Source organism: Lissotriton helveticus, chromosome 6, assembly GCF_964261635.1.
Source record: "Lissotriton helveticus chromosome 6, aLisHel1.1, whole genome shotgun sequence".
Classification (NCBI taxonomy): domain Eukaryota; kingdom Metazoa; phylum Chordata; class Amphibia; order Caudata; family Salamandridae; genus Lissotriton; species Lissotriton helveticus.
This window is the reverse complement of record NC_136067.1, coordinates 1,926,241,132-1,926,256,968: the sequence shown is the minus strand read 5'-3', so window position 1 is coordinate 1,926,256,968 and position 15,837 is coordinate 1,926,241,132.

Genomic DNA, 15,837 nt, shown 5'->3' with positions numbered 1-15,837 from the left:
GGCCAGCCCAATTTCAAGGCCTTCAGGATTTTAAGACAGCTAGACAAATCAACAGATGAAAAGGCCAGCCGGGAGAGCCTGGGGGCAACAGGCGAGATGGCAATAGGCGCAGCGACAGGCGAGGGTCCGGAGCAGGAGATGAAGGTAGCCTGAATCGTGCGTATTTTATCCATGGGGTGGCAAGAGCAACAAACGGGTCCGATGTGTTATCCAACCACATTTCTGTAATGAACAATAAGTCCCCTGGTCTGTCTGAGAGGAGCTCAAACACCTCAGAATGGTTCTTTCTTAAGGAGTGCACATTAATCAGAGCCGCTGAGTAGACATCGGGCTAGAGGGCCTAGGTAGAGGGGCTAGGGGAAGTGGAGATAAGACAAGGTCTGACCGTAAACTAAAACCACATCTGACACAAATGTTGTCCTGGGCAGCCCGCAAGTCAAACTGAAATTGGGGGTGACATGCTGACGAGCGAAGCGCTAATAGTGTGTTCCTAGAGAAGCAAATCCTCTCTGGGGTGTTGACCGTCCGCCGGGCACAGTAACTGGCCCTGGCCACCTCCGGGACGCTGACGGGCGCAGATGGGCTTGCCTGAGGCACGCCTTGTGCATCTCTATAGGCCGGCAGCCAGAAAAGCTAGAGAGCGCACTCGCAAAAGATGGCGTCTCTCAGTGGCTGACCGGCAAGCAGGAAGTGAGAAAGCCCCCGGTAAAGTTTCAAGTTCCCCACAGTATTCCCCGCAATCTAGGATCACACGTAAGACACGTTAGTTTTAAAATTCGATTAACAACAGTGGCAGCATAAAAATACACACGCTAGGCTAAAGTTAGAACAGCAGCAGAAATGATGTGCAAATCAGCTATTTAAAATCAGAGCGAGCGTTGTTCCCAAACCCCTCAAGGCATCTGCATCCATGCAGCGTGCATCTTTATAGTCCAGCAGCCAGAAAAGCTAGAGAGCGCACTCGCAAAAGATGGCGTCTCTCAGTGGCTGAACGGCGAGCAGGATGCCTAAGGGTCACAATGGTTAGTCTCTGCTATTACTTTGTTACTTAGGGCCTGATGCCCTAAGCATTTGAGGGTCACAGACACTCCGATTCCACACTGGCGACCGTAAACCTTTCTTTTCTGATCTACTAATCCCATTTTAGGAATCAGAAAAGTTTTCCCATTTGATACTAAATTGGTGTTGCGAAGGGGCATGTTGCAGGCTTCACTTCCAAATCCGGTGTTGGTATGCTATGTGTTAATGTTTTGCAACTGAAATGCAGTCGAAAAACACTGATAAGTTATTGAGACATCCATGGGAGAGTTAACCTATTTGCAAAAGTTAAAGGGGCTCTTGGGACCACTTCCCCTTTGTGCATTAAAAAAAAAGGTTGGTGAAGAGTATGAAGTGGTCCAGGGGAACGCTGCCAACTCTTAAACAAACTTAAAAAATATATATCACTTTTTCTTTCTAACACAGCCCCATTTCCTTTAAAGAACATAGGCTGCATTTAATAAAAACGTAGTTTGCTTTTTTTTAAAAGCAATCCCAGACAAGCCCAGTAACGGCCTCCAATCATGGTAAGTTGCAATTTGTGACCTAACTCATTAATATTCATGAGGTGTAAATTGGATTATAACCCACTATGATCCGGCTTGTTAAGCACGGTCATATTAGTGCATAGGTTGGTTCTTAAAAATCTTTACTGGTCGCAAGACAACTCTTTTGTGACTAGTGTTTTGCAACCAAACTTTCATATGTCTGGCCACAGGATGTGTGTGTGTGTCACGTAATGAATACAGAACTGCAAGTAACAGAATGCAAAGCAGAAGCAATATTAGCACAATATCATGTACCATAATTTTACTTTTAGCAAATTTAAAAGAGCATACTTACATAGTCTGTGGTTGCCCTGATTACCTGTCATTGATCTAGCCCTCAAGGGCATACATTCATACCTACCCCACGCTGCAATAGACTGACAATAGAATGAAGCCATTAGGGCATTGTTGGGTCATGGCAGCTTTTCCTGCCCCTCAAGCGGCTCCCAGCCTTTAGCTCACTGGTAAAATACCTGCGTATCAGAATAGCTAGTACAAAAGGGAGTGGTGATGGACGGAGCATCTGAATTAATCAAACACTCACACCCAGTCAAAAGATCTGGGTTTAATCCATCACCGTTCTTTAGCCCACTCTGCCACCCCAGTTCAGACATGGCTATATGCAAATCAGTCTGACCCTGTGCCTCATGGGAACAGTCCAGCCCGAACTGCCAAGCCATGTCTTCCCTGGACCGGAAACAAGCTTCCGAGGACCGGTTTCTGGCATTCCAGCCGTCTTCAGCCCGGCTTGCTTGAATCCAGTGGCAAAGTGAGCAAGGGACTCACGTCTGAGCATACCCTGCCACACTTATGGCGGCCAAAAGCGGTACAAAATGGGGTGGTGATGGACAGAGCATCTGAACCAATCAAACACTCACACCCAGTCAAAAGATCTGGGTTTAATCCATCACCGTTCTTTAGCCCACTCTGCCACCCCAGTTCAGACATGGCTATATGCAAATCAGTCTGACCCTGTGCCTCATGGGAACAGTCCAGCCCGAACTGCCAAGCCATGTCTTCCCTGGACCGGAAACAAGCTTCCGAGGACCGGTTTCTGGCATTCCAGCCGTCTTCAGCCCAGCTTGCTTGAATCCAGTGGCAAAGTGAGCAAGGGACTCACGTCTGAGCATACCCTGTCACACTTATGGCGGCCAAAAGCGGTACAAAAGGGGGTGGTGATGGATGGAGCATCTGAATTAATCAAACACTCACACCCAGTCAAAAGATCTGGGTTTAATCCATCACCGTTCTTTAGCCCACTCTGCCACCCCAGTTCAGACATGGCTATATGCAAATCAGTCTGACCGGTCCTCGGAAGCTTGTTTCCGGTCCAGGGAAGACATGGCTTGGCAGTTCGGGCTGGACTGTTCCCATGAGGGACAGGGTCAGACTGATTTGCATATAGCCGTGTCTGAACTGGGGTGGCAGAGTGGGCTAAAGAACGGTGATGGATAAAACCCAGATCTTTTGACTGGGTGTGAGTGTTTGATTGGTTCAGGTTAATTTGATTAATTCAGATGCTCCATCCATCAACACCCCCTTTTGTACCGCTTTTGGCCGCCATAAGTGTGACAGGGTATGCTCAGACGTGAGTCCCTTGCTCACTTTGCCACTGGATTCAAGCAAGCTGGGCTGAAGACGGCTGGAATGCCAGAAACCGGTCCTCGGAAGCTTGTTTCCGGTCCAGGGAAGACATGGCTTGGCAGTTCGGGCTGGACTGTTCCCATGAGGCACAGGGTCAGACTGATTTGCATATAGCCATGTCTGAACTGGGGTGGCAGAGTGGGCTAAAGAACGGTGATGGATTAAACCCAGATCTTTTGACTGGGTGTGAGTGTTTGATTAATTCAGATGCTCTGTCCATCACCACCCCATTTTGTACCGCTTTTGGCCGCCATAAGTGTGGCAGGGTATGCTCAGACGTGAGTCCCTTGCTCACTTTGCCACTGGATTCAAGCAAGCCGGGCTGAAGACGGCTGGAATGCCAGAAACCGGTCCTCGGAAGCTTGTTTCCGGTCCAGGGAAGACATGGCTTGGCAGTTCGGGCTGGACTGTTCCCATGAGGCACAGGGTCAGACTGATTTGCATATAGCCATGTCTGAACTGGGGTGGCAGAGTGGGCTAAAGAACGGTGATGGATTAAACCCAGATCTTTTGACTGGGTGTGAGTGTTTGATTAATTCAGATGCTCCGTCCATCACCACCCCCTTTTGTACCGCTTTTGGCCGCCATACCTGTGTGGCAGGGTATGCTCATACGTGAGTCCCTTGCTCACTTTGCCACTGGATTCAAGCAAGCCGGGCTGAAGACGGCTGGAATGCCAGAAACCGGTCCTCGGAAGCTTGTTTCCGGTCCAGGGAAGACATGGCTTGGCAGTTCAGGCTGGACTGTTCCCATGAGGCACAGGGTCAGACTGATTTGCATATAGCCATGTCTGAACTGGGGTGGCAGAGTGGGCTAAAGAACGGTGAAGGATTAAACCCAGATCTTTTGACTGGGTGTGAGTGTTTGATTAATTCAGATGCTCCGTCCATCACCACCCCCTTTTGTACCGCTTTTGGCCGCCATAAGTGTGGCAGGGTATGCTCAGACGTGAGTCCCTTGCTCACTTTGCCACTGGATTCAAGCAAGCCGGGCTGAAGACGGCTGGAATGCCAGAAACCGGTCCTCGGAAGCTTGTTTCCGGTCCAGGGAAGACATGGCTTGGCAGTTCGGGCTGGACTGTTCCCATGAGGCACAGGGTCAGATTGATTTGCATATAGCCATGTCTGAACTGGGGTGGCAGAGTGGGCTAAAGAACGGTGATGGATTAAACCCAGATCATTTGACTCGGTGTGAATGTTTGATTAATTAAGATGCTCTGTCCATCACCACCCCCTTTTGTATCAGAATAGCTAGTCCTTCCCTGAGTTGCACTTGCCTATTATAAAACCAAACGTAAAAAACAAATTTGGAAGTAAAGAAATGGAGAAAGGGTTGGCATCATATGACGGTTCAGCATGCTTCCTTTGCAACAATCTGTGACTCCGCTTTGTCGCAGTTGAAGTGTGTATGTGCTGGGCACAGGGTATGTGGAACGCCCTTGCCGTGGAGTGGTCTTACAGATCTTCTGCCGCAGATGTGGTCTTGCCCCCTCACTCCACAATGCCTTATTCTAAGGGGATTTGACAATTTCACCCTTGCAAAGCTGATCTTTAGAACCAGATCAACACCCAACTGACAATTGATTGCAATGGCACTACGGCCCCCTCTCTTTGTATGTTGCACCCCAGGAGACAGGTGCACCCCTTTGAGAAGTGAGACTTGAGATTTATTTTTGAAAGTTCCTAAGAGGTCCACCTCTTCCAAATGTCCTTCAGTCAGAAGATTCCGTCCCAGGATCATAACCCTCAGACATTGCCTTCAACTCAGTACAGACTCACTCACTGCCACACAAGTGCCCATGTTTGGCGTTTTGACGCATTCACCCAAGGCTTTTCCATCTAAGCCATGTATTTCCAAGGCTTGATTTCTCAAAAATGCTATGGATGCTATTAACGCTTGGGATACAAAGTCCATGCCTGTTACCTTGGCTTTCTCCTTTACCATCTCTCTTGCCTGGTGTCCAGCATTGCTGTGTATGCACAGCTTCATAAAAACACAATATAGAAAACAAATACACAAGCTCCCTGAGATTTACTCTAAACTTTCTGTGAGGTCAGCCCCTCCTTTCCCCACTAGGCGCTAAGTGCATCACATCACGGTTGTATCCCCAGCCTGCCCCGGCTTGTTAACTAACTGCACTTTCCATGTTTTGGCTAATAGACTAAGAGAGAGAAACTCTGTTTATTTAGACCATAGTCTTTAAACACAATGGGATTCCAGAATAAATAAATAACAATACAATTCATTAGAGCTACCTTACTAATAATACACATGTTAAAAGGTACGGTGTCCACATCCTTTTCACAATAGCAGCAACATTTTACCCAGAGCAATTCAATATTATGTAAATTAATCTAAATAAATAAATAAGAACAAAATTCATTAGAGCTACATTACCAATAATACACATGTTAAAAGGTACGGTGTCCACATCCGTTCCACAATAGCAGCAACATTTTAACACAGAACAATTCAGTATTGTATACATTAGTCTAAAATATTTTGTGTAAACATGGTGAGGGAATCTTAAAAAAAGGAATAAAATCACTAACCTCTCTTCAGTTTATCCTTTACGAAACGTTTTATGCCTTTCGTGTAATTCCCCAATGCAATAGCAATATCAAGATTTGACATGTCTGTAAGTAAGGCTATTGCTTGGGGTAATAGACTAGTAGGAAAAAAGAAACGAAATGGCCAAAAGTACAAAGATCTGTGTTTTAACCCTCTTTTACCGCCCAAAATGTATTCTACTTGTTTTATCTATGCACCTCAGAAGTGCAAGGAATGGACTTACCTAGTGAGTGCTGCTGTCACTAAACACTAGCATGTGAGTTGAAAACTACAAAACAGTCCATTGGTTGTACTTAAGATTTGCTGATGGCTCATGTTATCATCTCAGCCTCCTCTGGGCGTCATTGCCTCGCTTCCACCCCCCACCCCCTTCATTTAATCAAGGTACCTACAGCGCTGACTACAGAAATCAATGGACGCAGCGGCGCTGCCCAGTGGAGCGCTTCATACCCTTAACATGCGCATTTTGAAAAATGCAATATTGTCAAATAAAATTCAATAATATCCAAGAAAGCATGCAAGGGTGAAGGGCAACAACCTATGGTAACCTTAGAGGCAGCCCTCCGTAGAGGCAGTCCACATTTTCATCTGTTCAGTAGAGCAAAAACAAATGTAAATTTTAAAACAATTATGAGGTATGGTGTGTTAACCTGTTTTCTTGCCTAAATAAAAAGATCTTTAAAAAAAAACAAAAAAAAGGTCCATTAGGCAGTTGAGGTGAAATAAGTTCTGTGAAATAATAGTCAATGAATTTGTCTTTCCATGAAAACACATACAACCCCAAGAACCCACTCCTTTGGTTACTTGTAGGACCTTCTTGGTATATTTTTGCACCACATTTGAGGTACATTGTTTGGTCCCCTTCTCTTGGCACCTTTGTAGCTTCATCGCTATTTAACAGGGTCATGAGTGGTACCCAAAAATGTAATCCATAGGAGACTGCCGACGCTTGCAATGCCTAAAAATACCCAAGACTGTGATATCACTCATTGCCATGGCTACATATACCTTGCATTTACGCTGTATGATGGACCTCAAAACTGCATACTGGGCTCAACCTACGCGGTCACAACTGCCTTCCGGAGATCTCCCCATACAAGCAAAGGTTGGCCCTTCCAAGAAGTGTTTCGTCCACCATTCCACCCATTTATGCTTTCAAAATGTGCTCATCTATCTACCCTTCACCCTGCTGTCCAATCTGCCTATAGTTCGTTTGCATTTTCTTTCCTCCATCATTCTTTCCTTTCGCCCTTCCTTCTCTCATCCCTCCTCACCTCCGTTCATCCCTTCTTTCCGTCAATAATTTCTTCCTGCTCCCCCCTCTCTATTTCCCTTCCTTACTTTTTTACCCTGATTCCTCCTGCCAGCTCTGACACTTTTCTCCTTTTGTATAATTTCTCAGTCTCTGTGTCTGTCACCGCACTTGGAAGCCTTTGGCCCTCTACCTCAGCTGTGCCACGGTGTTTCCTTGCAGTGTTACTTAAGACCCTAGTCTGTTTGACAAGCAGTCTGAAGAGGCCCAGAAAGAACCCGCAGCCACGGCTAACAGCTCAATCATCAATCTCAGTGTCAACTCCCTGCTACCTGCGAGATTTAGGATTCATGGATCAACAGCCGCAGGTCAAGTTTGTTTAAAATGTCTTTAGTGGTTTTTATGAGCAGATCCCAAAGACCGTTCTCATATCAGGCCCTGTTACCGCTGCTCAAATGTCCTCTTCATGGCTGTCAAGGGATCCGTGACCGCCATCTTGTCTTGTTGCCAGGCCTAAACTGCAAGGATGGGGAATATCAATTAGATGTAGAATATTTGGCATCGATTGTTTTTACAGTGTAATGTTTTTGTTGTCCTGTTGGTTAGCTTGTTCTGTGGGATGAACAGCTTTCAGTTAGGCTTTATTTTATGACTATACTAATAGTTTTGCGTCTACATACTGGAGTAACCCTTTCAGTACGTGGATGATGGCGTGCCCCTAACTCGTACCAACATGTTAAATTCCTGTGCCTTTATTTGCCACCATACAAATTATAACGTTTTTTATTCACCTTTTTATTCATATTTATGGATATCTATTGGTGAAATTCCTGTGGCAATATCCATTTGCACAGCGAAACTAAAATGGAAAAAAATGTGAAGATCTTTATTTTTAACAAAATTGATAGGTATATTGTGCTGCTGAGAAAGATATTTCTGATTTATAAATATTGTGTGTTTGAACATTGTCGCACTGAAAACGAAAATACTGCACTCTGCAGAACTGTGTTTTCCTGTACTTGTCCGAACAAGGCCTAATCCAGCGGGCCTGACTCCATCTTGGACCTCAATGCAGCCATGATGTGTGTTTCAATTTCTTCTCTCAGTGCACTTAGCAAAGTGTGCACTTATGAAATGCTCTGGATTGACATGCTGTTCTCGAAGAACTTCAGAGTGGATTTTTTTCTTTCCCTTGTAACAAATTCAAGGATCCTCTTCCCAACACTGTAGGCCTACTCATATATGAGTCTGCCATTGTGTGTGTGTAACCACTGATTCTGACTTATTTTGCTTGTGTGCACAAATGTACACGAGTGCAGGTACTGATTATAATAACCCTTAGGAAAACCTGCAGGAACTTTATATTACCTCAAAAGATTAGGGAGAACATTTCTCAAGCTTTCTGGGATATATGTTTGTACTTCTGAACAGTGTTGACTCTATTTTATTAGATTATCTTAAATAAAGCGTCTATGCAGGATCAGGGACAGTGTTATTTCTAAAGATCATATGAGGTAATACATCGCTTTTGATAATAGATAAATTGCAAATAAATTGGCATAGTAAGTTAAATAAGCCATAAGTCTCACGAAGGCTCGAGATCAGTGAGAGTTAAAAACCATGAAGGTTTATTAAATAATTTAAATTGCATTACGGAAGGCAAAAGTATTATTTCATGGTAATGCATGATAAACTTAATATAGAGAATTAGCGAAAGGCTCAATGAAATGTAGCGAAGAGTCTGACATGAAGTCAAGTCTCAGAGTAAAGATATTCTGTCATACGAAAGAGACAGTCTAAGGAGAGACTGGTGTAAAAGAGTTGGGGAAAACCAGACAGGCCAATTTTGGGGGTCTTTCATAACAAAATACACAGGGAAAATCAAATAAACAGTATAAAATTAGCTAAATATTGCATGGCTCAACCAATCACAATGCAGCAATGTGCAACAATATTGAGGTAAAGGAATTCATAATCAGCCCCTTTTTGACCTTATGTCAATGGATGTGACAGCACAAATCTATATATAGTGCACTCTTCACCCGCGAACTGCAAGGAGACTAGAAAAACTATATACTAAAACGTTGTTATACTCTAAATAAACTATTAGTTTGCTCGGAGACTCCAAGAGAGGTTGCAGAAAAGTATTTTTTTCATGTTGCATCCTAAAAAAGGTCTGTTTCTCTTGTAACTCTCTTGCACAGGATCACCACATTGGACAAGGTCTTCCAACTTATTGAGTCAACCGATTCCACATCAATGCAATATAGCCAGGCAAAATCTTTTTTATGGCAATATTTTATTTGTTTTTGTACTAACCATGCACCATTCATCACACAGAGGATTGCACACAACAACAGTGAGGCGACTAGCCGAGCCCCCGATTGTTATTGTATTACATATTTCTGTATATTGTCTCTATTGTATTATATTTAGTAAATGCTAATAAACAATTTCAACACAAAAAAACATTGCATGTTAGTTAGGGTATGCATAAAGGACTCCTAACGGCAGTCATCCTGGCCCTGTCATTTGGAATTTCAATTCAGCTCCCCTCTCTATAAGACCGAATCTCTTCCTGCAAGGAGCAACCAGGTTTCCCTGGACTGTGCAGTGCGAAGCCTGAATACTAGCACCATGACACCTATACTTTATAGTGTATAAGGGAGCAGCATCTAGCCTGGTATATAGGAATTTCCAAGCTCATGCAGTGGGCCAACCCCTGTTTCCACCCTTCTAAAGGTGGGTGGTCGCTGTCCTTCCAGGCCCTAGCGATGTCCCTTTTTGCTATCACCAGCCCCAACCACAACAGGGCAGAAGGATATCTGTTGGCATCTAGTTCTTTTGTCGTGTGGAGGAGAACCAACGTAGTCTCCCCAAGCATGCTAGCACCCCCTCCCAGAACAGGGCCAGTTGAGTGTGTGTTCAGGTCGTGCAAAGGAAGTCTCCCCTTTCCAACTGGCATCTCAGGCAGATTGGTGTGTCTACCGCCCTCATCTTCCACAGCTTCTTGGGGGTGTAGTAAACCCGGTGTAGATTCTTCCTCTGTATGAGGCAGAACGGTGAGGCAAACTCTGTCTCTCTGGGGGAGGTACAGGCCTCCATCCAGTTGTCATCCATCAGATGTTATTCTAGTTGGGTCCCCCGCCCAAGCCTCTCTCTACTGATCAAATGTGTCAGGGGTATTCATCACAAATGTTGGATACATCTGGGAGATCTTGTGTTCAGTTAGTTCTTCTGTAAGTATTAGCTAATAGTAATATCTAATTAATGTATGTTGAAATGGCATGTCTTAATTGTAGATATCTGAAAAATTGTGAACTGTGTAGGTCATAGTCTGCCTGTAGTTCCAGAATTGATTTCATGTTGGACCCTGGGAGGACTTTAGCCAGGAGAACTCTGAAGGAACTCAGCAATTATTCTAGATGGGTCTCATGCATTGTGGTGATAGATATAAACTCCTGGACTATATGGAAATATATATCAAATCCATTATTTTCTAATTCTATACACCACAAGGCGCCAATTTCTCACTTGGAATCGATGATTCGTATGCTCAAGGTTTGCAAAAGTTCCCAAAACATAACACTGCACACTACAAAAGCTCCGCTACGCAGAGGCTCTGTTTCAGGACCACTCTCGTACAGGTGAGGATGCACCCTATTCCCTCCTCCACCTCTCTTCGCTATCTCAGTGTTAGAGTATTCACTGGTGTGGCTCTCAGACACAGGGGCAATTCTCAGCACCCCTCTCAGACAGTGTTGTGTACTCAGTCTCTTGGTGCTAGGTCTCTCATCAAATACAAGTTCTTGGTAGGCCTTGGTTAGTTCTCAGTGTACTTCAGTCTTTACTCTCCTTTCTCTGATGGGAAGAAGCACGAGCCGCATGTGCGCTGGCCTGTCGCTCTGATCCTTGGGCCTCACAACTGTGTCTGGAGGCAGTGGCAGGCAGGAGAAAGGCTGCTTTAGGAACAATAGCCCTCTTCAGACGCACACTGAGTGATTGAAGGTCGGAAACTGAGGGTCTTGTCAAGGTCCTCCTTTACTCGCTCTGCTTGGTGAGTCAGTGGCTCAGTTGGGCACAGATACTGGTGGTTGAGTTGGTGACCACTGGGAGGCAACAGATGGGTTGCTTTGAGGGACTGCACAGTTCAGTGGCAGCGGGAGAGTCTGATTGGACATACTGTCGAGCAGGCACAAGGGCAAACAGTGGACAAGTACCATTCAGGCACAAAGTGGGCATGGACCGAGGGCTAACGCCTTGAAGTCTGTTTAGGCACACTTGGCATTCCCATAGGGTTGATAACAGTCTGTCTTTCGTGGCACAAACCTCTCAGACACATTTGAGTAAGTGCCATGGGCTGCACTGAAGGGTTCCACATGCGTATAATTCGGGCAAATTGCATGGACTAGCAGCAGGCAGGTTTTGTGGGGGTAATTCATCGTGGAACCCTTCAGCAGTGCGTCGAGCTCCGACCTGGGAACACTGCATTCATGCTCTGGGGAGTCTCTGATTGATGGACCCACAGCTCTGGAATCAACTGCTCTTGTCCACGCTGGGAGTCAGCTCCTCCTGCAGGGGTCCTCCCCTCTTTCCTTACGTAGGTCACTTGCGGCACTCCAGGACTGGAAGAGAGTTTGTCCTTCAGATCAGACTCCAGGTGATGTCCCCTTGCATCTGGAAACCTGTCTGTAGAGTACCCCCTTCTTGGTCAAAGAGTACTTGAATCTGGAAAAAGTTGGTCACCAGCACCCACTTTTACACAGACAAGAGATGTGTATTCTCTCCATTGTCAGTACTGGTTTGGGCCGGCTCTGCTTTGCTGTGTCCTTCTCTGGCTGATTTCCAGACTCAGTCTTTGTCTCGAGTGATGCTTCTCACAGTAGGGTCATCTCCAAGTTGGAGTACTCACAACAGAGGAACAAAGAGGTGTGAGCATTCGGCACCTGGCTATTAACAGCCACACTGGCAGTAATCAGGGAGAGAAGCAAAGGCTAGCCTCTTCTTAAAGGACGCTTCACTCTTTCAGAATCAGACTGCAGTATCATTCTCACCCTTCATCAAATGACTAATCATTATCAAGTTGGTTCCTAGGGAAGAAGTGTAGCCTTGGACTTCCACAGCAATAGTGACGTAAAGAAACTCTTCTGCAAGTTTTTTCAGTTATGCGATAAATGCATCTATTGAGTTAATCATATTCATATAATATAATGACGGCCCATAATCATATGGCACAGAATTTGTATTACTCCAAAGATAAGGTGCTCCTATACAGTGACTGCGCAGTGAAGGTGACTAAAAAAGTGCTCTTGTGCTATATACAGAAATATATACATGTGACTGATTAGGACAGTGGGGCATATGTATGAAGCCCATTTCCCGTTCGCAAACGGGCCAATTCTCAGAATCGGCCCGTTTGCGAACGGGAAAAAGCCTTTTGGGATATATCATCCCAATAGGACCTCGCAAAATAGGGAATCGCAAAATTAGCTATTCCTTATTTTGCAAAAGCATTTAAGGAATCGCAATTTGCGATTCCTTAAATGCGATGTAAAAAGCACCCTAGTTGTGCTAATTCTCCTTAAGAAATCGCAAATTACCACCAACTTCAAGTTGGTGGTAATTTGCGATTTCTTTGAAAAATGCACTTTTTTGCATTTTTGAAAGTGCCATGTGGCACACATACATGCCATTAGGCCATGTATGTGTGCCACATGTGCACACATGCACATTTCAGGGGTGCAACAGGGTGTCCTTTAGACACCCTGGCACCCTTGAAATTGCATTCTCAATTTGCGATTACCTAATTGAGAATCGCAAATTGCGAATGTCTTCCAATTCATTCCTATGGGCCTTCAGGCCCATAGGAATGAATTGGGAGGTATTCCTTAATTGCGAATCGCAATTTGCGATTCGCAAATAAGGAATATGTAGGATTCGCAAAATTATTTGCAAATCCTACGTACATAGCGTTTTGCGATTCTCAAATAGCGATTCTCTAAAAATTGCTATTTGAGAATTGCAAATGTATCCTTTTATACATATGCCCCATCATGTTGTTACTGATGGCACTCAAAACATGAGTGTCAAAAACCACAATCAAAATTAAAAGTCAATCCACATATGTTATTGTCGACGTTTTGTCCCATTTGGCACAATTATTTAAGTCGGGGTAATAATCATCAGGACACAATAAAGGTCGGAGAAATACATCTTCAAGGGAAAGTCTGTCACCAAGGAGTCAGATCAGGCCGGCGCGCTCTTCAGTTTCAATATCTCCCCTACAAGTGAGAAAGGAAAAACAAGTACACTGGGAGCATGCAAGCAAGTACTTTGGGTGTCTATAAATAGCGCCACTTATTAAACTATTCCCTGAGTGTGGGAGAATTGTTTTGCATCCTTCCACCAAGGTCATTTCTTTTCACACCGAGAGATGAATATAATTGACTGCCTCCCACCGTTTTGAAAAGTCTCCTGTACGTGGTTGATGCTCAGAGAATGCAGATAAAAGCTAATACTGCATGCAGGCGACTTTTCCTTGGACTGTTGGGTGCTTGAATACTTATTGAACCAGAAATTCATTTTTTGTGCTCAGATGGGACATGAATGTCAGCCGTGCCTCTTATTTAATACAGTTCGCTGAGACTTTCCCTTGAAGCTGCATTTCACACATCTATGGTTGTGGGTCTCTTTGCCCTAATTCCTTGGTGTCTCCTACCTTTATTCTGTCCTGATGATGAGCTCGACCTAAATAATTGTGCCAAAGGATGTCATTAAGTTCATTTATGTCACCTAGACTGATGTGACTGCACATTGTTAATTCTAACTTGGTCTGCTGCCTGTATTTTTAGTACTTGTAACCAGATAAATACTATGCGCTAATTTAGGGGCATATTATCAAGGGCTGGCGATAACATTATCGCCACTTTAGCATCTGTTTTCGGGCAAAATGCTGTGATAATTTTATCGCTTTATTCACAAGGACACGTTTCCTTGCCTTAGCACCCGTTGTCAGCACGCCTCGCATCGTTAATGAGATGCAAAGGAGGCGTGCCTGACAAAACTCCATGGGAAAATATCGCTTACCCAGCTTCGTGATATTATCAACGAGGGGTAACGATATTTGAAATCGCGTTAACTATGCCTTAACGCAGGAATTTAACGTCTGTTAAATTCCTGACTAAGGCATACCTAACATGGGAGGTGGATTGTGGGGCTAAGGCCACAGGGCATTATCATCAAGTTATCGCCGCTTTCCATGGAACATCACTGGAAAACCAGCGATGTTCCATGGAAAACCCCACTATCACTGGAATATTTATTGCCATAGTGCCAAGCGTTGATAATACAGAGCTAGCTTGGCGATATATTCCAGCTATAGCCTGCGATAATTTAAAGCGCGCTAAGCGCACTCAGCGATAATTATCGCTGGGGCTTGATAATATGCCCCAAAGTTCTTGGAAGGTAAAGAAAGACAGAGCATTGCTGAGAAAAGTACTGATCAATTTGTAAGAATTTGCTAGAATCCTGGTCATACCATTTTACCTTTTTGTGCCTGCTTATTAATCACTTTGTCCAGATGTAACAGTTTGTAGATCTTCCATTGTGCTTGTTTCCTGCATTCCTCATCACTTATTAATCAGTGTAGAAACACTGTTATGCTTTTGACTGTGAATGGTAAAGACTTGTGAGGACTCATATATAGTGCCCCCAAGCTTACACACAACCTTTTATCACATGTTGAGTGGGATCCACAGTGCCACCTATGATTTGTCACTTCTGGTGATGTCACTGTTCATGAAGTTACAAGGATCAAAGAGCATGCGCTATGGGTGCAGCATCTCTGCAAATGTAAAAGCTGACATCTCTGGCTAGGTTCATGACCCAGAAGACACGAGCTGCAGCTGTGGCACAGCGGATTTAGGCATAGTTTTGTGTGTTCTCCTCGTGCAGATACCAAGAATGAGTGGTTCCCTGCCTTTTATTGATGCTGGCATCTACTGAAGAGGTAACAGGGTCAGATTTTAAAGAGAAGTCATGATTTTAACTATAGCAGTATTGCATGGTCTCATGGTGGGGTTCTCTGTTCACCATACATATAATTCCTCTTTCTTGAGCACCAGAACTTGATTTTCTGATCAGGAAGAGGATGGCCTTTTGAAGTGCCCGGGACAGGACTCTTACGACAGTGCGTTTCAGGTATTATTTTAAGAACAATGAGCCTCAGCAACAGTGATGCTAAAGAGATGAATGGCCTTGGTTATTCTGTTATTATAGCATTTCAGTTGTCTTATTGATATTTATGATTGCGCCTCAAAGCCTTCAGGTGAACGTCTGTGCGCTATTAAGGAGCTGACACCAGGAATGGATGCCGTGACCTTTCTTTCATTTTTGGTGCTGGTGCTGATCCAGCGGGCTATAGAAAATATATCATAAACTACGCTACCCAACTTCATAACCTATAAACAAAATTCTATACTAAATATGGACCCATTTATGAACCTGATATATTTTGGGCCTACTGAATCAGGTGGTCAGAATAAATCTATATACACATTATCTACACACCATATACATTTTATACATTTGCAGAAAGAATATTGTCATTAGAATAAAACCCAACCATTTAAACGACCACCATAGGTGACGTGATCTAGCTAATGGTAACCTATACTTCTAAATAATCAAGACCAGCTTGTTTGTCAAAAGTAAGATTTTATTTTCTAAATTATGATATATATGTTGTAAGTTTTATAAATGAAATTTATTTGCAATAAAGCAAGC